Genomic DNA, 7,289 nt, shown 5'->3' with positions numbered 1-7,289 from the left:
GCCGCCGCCGCCGCCGCCGCAGCCGCCCGGGACCGGGGGTGGGCTGAGCCGCGCTGAGGCCCCGCCCCCTGCCTCTCCCTCGCGGCTCACTCCTGTTGTGCGTCTTCACGCGCCTGCACGCGGGGGTAGGCAACCCCCGGCACGGGGGCCCGTGTGGCACTCAGAGGCATTTTGCTTGGCACGCTCGCCTGGGGCAGACGGCAGGGAAGGGGCCCGGGCTGCGCTGCCACAAGAAGGATCGGACCCCTTGCTGCCTAGCCTGCCCCTGGCACCCATCTTACAAATGCAGGTTGCAGGTGTTTGGGGCACTCTGCCCAAAAACGTTGCCCCGACGCCTGTTCTAGATGCCCGCTGCATGTGTGCTTTGCGTATTTGCCCGTGGGCATCGCAAGCTCAAATGCGTTACATGGTGGGGTGCACGCGTTGCAGATTTATATGTGCGCCCTGTGTGTTCATGGGCAACCGTAGCAGGCTCGGGTATGCACGTGGCAGGGTCATATATGCACATTGTGTTTTTGTGCATGTGCCTTGTCTGCTGATACGCAGGCGTTGCGTCCTTGTGTGTGGGCATTGCATATTTATATATGGACACGGTGTGGTCAGGCACATAAGTTGCTTGTTCATGTATGCATGAGGCGTATCCATGTGTGTGCATTGCATATGGGCACCACAGGTTCGTATACCCAAATTGCGTATCCGTGTGTGCACGTTGCATATTTATAAATGGGTGTCGCATTCACGTGCATACCTCACTTGTTCATGTATGCACGCTGCATATCCATGTGTAGACATTGCATATTTATGGGCATCACATGTTCTTCCATGTATCTCACATGTTCATATACACATATTGCATATCTATGTGTACACTACATATTTACACATGTACATCACGTGTTGCCTATTCATCTGTGTACACTGCATATTCATATATGTTCATGACGTTCATTCCTATCCCTCACACACTCATACACACATTGCATATTCATATATGTCCATCACATGTTCAAATACTTACCTCATGGTCATATACACACATTGCATTTCATGCACACATTGCTTATTCATATATGTCCATCACATGTTCGTATACTTACCTCATGCTCATTTGCATGCACTGCATTTCATACATGCACACTGCATATTCATATATGTGCACTGTGTGGCTGTGTACATACCTTGCATGTTCATGTGTGTACATTACATACTTTCATATATGCCTGTGCTCTGCTAACAATATTCTCCATGCTTCTGGGCATGTCTGGTTGCTACATGGGGGCGAGGAAGGAATTGTTTTTCCCTCTTGCTGTTACATGCATTTCTGAATGGAATATTTGCTCTCTGTTTTGTATGGGACCCAATCCCGTGAAGACTTGCCTAAATGTTTAATTTGAAAGTAGTAGCATAATTACATTTATTTACATTTTTGCAGCCCTGAGTTCCTGTCTGTTCTTCTGTGCACATAATTATGTGCAACATTTCAAAGAAACTCAGTAAATACAGTTAAATGTATACCTAAGTCTTTTCAAGAAGCCTCTCACTGGAGGAGTCAGTGGCCCCACTGCTGGTTATGAAAGAGGTAGTCAAAATAAAAATCATATATTTACAACATTTTGGTAGTGTTGAGGTGATGTTGTTGCTCTGGTGGTCCAGGAAATAGGCAACAAGCAAGGATTCTTGCAGGTGATATTTTTTGTTGGACCAGCTACACGGTTGGGATAGCCATAAACTAGCTTTCAGACATCCCAGTACCCTTCCTCAGGCTTTCGGGTATCACAGTACCTTGAGGAAGAGTACTGTGACACCTAAAAGCTTGCCTATGTCTATCCCAGTCATGCAGCTGGTCCAATAAAAGGTATTACCCACAAGAATTCTTGCCTCTTGCATATATTTACAAATGCCTTTTTTATTCTGTGGGTAAAACTCAGTTTATCAAAGCTTCTATTAGCTTTGTGTGGCCAAGATTTCAACTCATGGTTCTTTGCCTGCACCTACAACTCAGCTGCTCTAGGAACATTGGCAATACACTTTAATTTTTTTCCTCCCCGCACTTGATCTGTCTCATCTATCTAAGCCCTGTTCTACAAAGATTTAGGCATGTGCTTGACTCTGTAAACTCTGGATAGTTCCATTGACATCAGTGCAGGATCCTGGCCTTAGATTGTAAGTATAGCTGAGAATGATCATTAAGAGTTTGATTTTATTTTTTCTTTATAGTTCTAACCAGAAGTTATGCATTATTCTGTGCAGTGTCTAACACACGGTGAGCTGTGATCCAATATAGTACCTTGCAAAATAGATCTTTGATCTCAGATGGGATGTCTAGATGGTTCCTGTAATAACAGTAACTAGTGGGTCACACGCATCACAGCTTCTGCATGCTGAGCTCATTGGCCATACAAGAAGCTCCTTGCACGTCCCTACCCCGTCGCACTAGCTCAATGCGTGTCACCAACGCATCTCAGGTCCCCCTTCAAGAACCCTCTTTGGGCCCCTATTCCCTTTTCCCCCTGTATCAGTGTCTCTCACTGTGCCCCTGTTCCTTCCTGCTAGGTTCCACAATCTTCCCCCTTGCCAGAGCATCTCTGTGCATCCGTTCCCCTTTCATGCCTTATAAAAAGCCCCTGTTCTTTCTTGATGCTGGCAGGTCCAGATGAACCCCTGATAACAGAGGCCCTGGATGTTCCTATTCTTCCCTCCTTCATACCATTAGGCAATCTTTCTTTCCATAACAAGGGCTTGGGATGCTTTCCATTTTCCCTCCTTGCCCCTTCACTCCTGGACCAGATTCCTTCTTCTCCTTCCCATGACAACATATTTAGCATGTATCTGTTACTCGCAGGGCACGTCTGTACATATTCACTTACTGCACAGTAACTGAAATTACTGTGCAGTGTTTGGCACATGTCTACACATGCATGCCCGTACTGTGTAGTAAATATAGCAACTTACACCAACTTGAGCGCATCATGCAGGTATCAGATTTACACCCAATTAGTTACTGCTCAGTAGCACACGTATTGATGCCTTACTGCACAGTCACACTGTGTGTGGACTGACTTGGGACTAAAGTTAGTTAGATTTGGGACTAAAGCATTAATGTGCTATAACGCCTGCACGTGTAGATGCTGGCCTCGTCCCGCTTACTGTGTAGTAACTGACTGCACAGTAAATGCACATCTAGACATGCCCACAGAGAAGAGATTGATCAATCCACAGGGCTGGTAGCATGAAAAATGCCAAGCTATTTGTCTTTGAATCATTAATAAATAATTGGAAATCATGGTCTGCTTTGAGCGGATCAAAAAGCTACAACTGTCTGCTAAATTATTCTCTGTAAACTGTTTTAATTAGGTTAATAAAGTAGCACATTCTTGGCTGAAGATTGCTATTAGGCAAAACTCTTCCTAGTACAATCCCTTCAAAAATATTACTGATGAGGCTCTGGATCCTGCAAGCATTTTTCCATGTTTAATTTTTCACATGTGAGCATTATTCACTTAAATCAATGAGGCTACTCAAAGGTCCTCACATAAGCAAGTGAGGTGTGGGGCCAATGTAAACACTCAGCAGTATAAATATAGGGACAGAAACACGTGGGGCATTCATTGCTTGAGGAAAATCTATTTTATGTAGGAAAAGCCATGAACACTAATTCCTACTATAAATAACTACTTATTATTATCCAACATACCCATAGTGGTAGCCTTCTCAGGCCCCAGTGAAGAACCAGACGTAGGTCTGCTGGCTACTGTGCAGTATATCTTGCTTGTTATGCTTCTAAACTGTATTTATCTAAGGAAAGGGGGGAAACCAAGGCAGGACATAAATGATACATTTATGAAGCATCTTAATACGCTCCAGCTTCTTTTCCAATAGATTTAAACTCCACACAGATGGTGTGGAAACCTTTACAACAGTGGTCGCCAACCTTTTTAAGTAGGAGATCACCTTTGACATTTAAAAGCAACCCAAGATCTACTGTGCGCCGCCACCTCCCCCCCACCCAGCAGGTAAATCTGGGGTGGGGAGGTGCAGATCAAGGCAGAAAAAATTATTTGGGGGAGTGCCTTCCCAGCAGGTAGGTCCCGCCCAGCCGGAGTCCTACTCAACTTACTGCTGCTCCTGCCTCTGCAGCGCTGTCCCTCATCACGGGGGCCTCGACCTAGCCCCCACCTCTTCCCTCCCCTCCCCCATGGACTGCCCTGCTGGCCTGGGGCACATGCATGCATGCACGCGGGGCACTCAGCCCCCCCACCCCAGCCTCAGATTGACTCCAAGAGGTTCCGAGATCTACCACAAGAGGCTCTAAGATCTACCAGTGGATCGAGATCCACTGGTTGGTGACCACTGCTTTACAATCACCATCCAGGCAATTTGGCACAATTCAGGGGAAATAATTCCTTTCTAGCAACACAGAGGAAGTTATGTGCAATCTCGGATTTCACACCTGTATATATAGAGGCTTGCTAGTTAGGCAGAAAAAAGCTCCAATAATGCATTTTTTAACCTTTCTCCCTGAGCAGGTTTACCAATTCAAGGCCAATCTCCATATGAACCCTGCCAGGTAAACTTACATACAATGCCTTCACAACTCACAGCCCTGGGCAAACTTGTGTTCTTGGTCACAGCTAGGTACAGTTGTATATGTATAAATGACAACAGCTATTCTACCTACCTACTTGGGTATATTTTTATACACTCATCACCACTTTGGTACCTGAGCATCTGTTTTTTAAAGTGAAGCCATTCAATATTTCCCTGCACAGGGTTAAAACTCCAAGCCCAATCAGTGATTTATGTATCATTGTGAATGCAGTATGTCCATGCAATGTGCTTTTCTGCCTCTGTTTACTAATTTCATTTCTCTAAGTTGCCTGGTCTGTTTCTGCCTGAAGCTGATACATGTCATCCTTCCCCTTCTATCTGACACTCACTACTTAGTGAAAAGGAGTTTGTTAAATCCAAACAGAATTTTAAAATAACAAATCGGATCACCACATGCAAAATACAGGAAGATTTATGTACTCCAGGATGTAAACAGACCAAAATCTTGTTGGAAGAAGTTCAGAGGGAATTAATATGGGGCCTCCCTAATTCAGACAAATAGGCAAACCTAGCTATAACAAGATGTAGCTGAAAATCCTCCCCACATTTGCAGTATAATTAAATTAGATATTTTTCTATTTGTGCCATATCTGCCACTCTCTGTCCTTTGGGTGGAATTTCATATTAGTTAGCTCTTGACATAGGAGATAAGCAGACTTATTTGCACAGGAGAAAATGCTTTGTTAAATGTATGCATTGCTAGCCTTAAGTAGAGCACAGGATTTTGTTAGATAAGATTAAATGCAAAGTTACAAATGGATTTTTGTTCTTCTTTAAATGGGTAAATTTTAATTACATGCATTCCATAAAACTCATAGCTTTTACCCATTAGTATTTAGTAAGTTACCTAATGAGCTGTTTCAAGTAGCTGTATTATTATAGATGACTTGCAGATACTAAACACAGTATGGGTAACCTTAACTGCTTAAAAATTAATGATAGGGACACCAAATTCATGAAGTTAACTTTAAAAAAAACAAGAGTTTCTTAAAAACAAAATATCTTGGTTCTTTTATTTTGTGGCCTTCTGGTCTCTAGATGCACACAAGTCACACCTTCAAGCTTTCTCCTTTAAGCACAAGAGCTAGAAATTTAAATTCTTTTTTAAATGAAAGCTGAGATTGTCATGTAATCACCAGGGATCCTGGTTGTCTCTGATTAAAAAATACCCTCAATTTTTGGATTAAAAATGTAACCCAAAATCCATATTTTTTCCAGATATACAGTGGTATTTTATTTCATCACGGAAAGATGTGGATTTTGGGTTACTTTTTTTATCCAAAAATTGGAGATTTTTTTTTTAATCAGAGAAAACCAGGATCCCTGGTAATCACTGGACTCCTAGATTTGGAGTTTTAAGAAAAAAAGCAAAATGCCATACAGTTCAAAATAAAACCACAAGAATTGGCAACACACTATTATATGCTTAATTGGAAGCACTTGAGAGCCTTGAATGTTTTTCATCCAGGAAACTGTTTGCCCACTGTTTATTTGGCACAAAACCAAAGGGGAAAAAGATACATCTAGATTATGCTGCTAAAGCCATGTAAAAGGGTTCATGCTCACATGGCACCTCAGTGATATCAGTGTATGTTTGTAACTGGGACATATGAATGCCTGGGTCTGCCCTTAAGAAAGCAAACCCAGGGAGGGACAACTAAGTGCTGCTGAACACAAGTGCGTGTTTTATGTAGTTGGGAGTACTGAACTGTGGGGATCTCCATACTGCAGAAATGATGAATTATTTCAAAGGCCTGTTTGTAATATTCTGTGTTCCATTCCTATAAATCAAATTAGTGTGGCATGAATTTGATTGTGAACATATGTAGAAAATATGTTCATTGCTGTTTGTTATTTTTAATTCACTTGGTGTTGGAGTTTGAGTGAGATTCAAAACTCAGCTGTAAAACACAATCACCTTGACAAAACACAGGACATTAAACGAAAATGAAATAATTCACATAGCAAGTAACAAGAGAGCTTTGAATTCAATTTCTCTCTCAGTCTAAGTGAATTTGGAAAACCTGATAAATATGCCTAATAAAGTCCTAACTGTTTCTTTTGCTTCCATTATATCTATTCAAAACCAAGACAGAACAGAGAAGGTATGTTTGCACTGCTAGTGGCTATATAAACAAAGGGATAGTTTTGGAATGCTTTTATGGGTTAAGAATTTCAAAGATGCAGTAAAGAATCCAATAACCTCAATGACTAATGTTGGAGGTAACAGTTTCAATTCTGTACCACTGAAAGAGTATTCCTACAGGGTATTAATTTTCCTCTGGATTACAGAGGGACTGCTTTGCAAAGATGACAAGCAGAAAGGTTCTGCTAAAAGTTGTTTGTCCAGGGCCACACTACTACAGTTCTTTACATGAACAACGTGTGCCCCTGGAGGCTGGGGGGGGCACAGCGACCACCCACAGGTGACGGTGGCGGAGGCGTGGCAGCAGTGAGCAGGGAGCTCCCACAGGCAACCACAGTGGTGTCAGTGGGAGGGGTGGGCCAAGCAGGGAGCTCCCACAGGCAGCCATGGTGGCCGGGGGCAGGGGGTTGGTGGTGAGCTCCGACCAGCGGTTGGTTACCACCTGCAGACATGGCCAGCAGCGTCGGTGGCAGCCAGTGGTGATTGGGAACCACCCATAGACGCCACCGGTGGTGTCAGCGACGAGGGGGGGGGG

At 43.4% G+C, this 7,289-nt stretch overlaps 1 protein-coding gene across 1 annotated transcript in view; it reads right to left on the bottom strand.

Annotated features, from left to right (window-relative positions):
- The window catches only part of SNX30 (sorting nexin family member 30), a 152,898-nt gene that overhangs the window by 136,757 nt on the left and 8,852 nt on the right, over nucleotides 1–7,289 (bottom strand). The gene's annotated exons all lie outside the window — the stretch shown is intronic.

The sequence above is a fragment of the Gavialis gangeticus genome, unplaced genomic scaffold, assembly GCF_001723915.1.
Source record: "Gavialis gangeticus isolate Ggan-Ray unplaced genomic scaffold, GavGan_comp1, whole genome shotgun sequence".
Lineage (NCBI taxonomy): Eukaryota > Metazoa > Chordata > Crocodylia > Gavialidae > Gavialis > Gavialis gangeticus.
The sequence above is the reverse complement of the archived record's forward strand: the minus strand, read 5'-3'. Positions and strand labels throughout refer to the sequence as shown.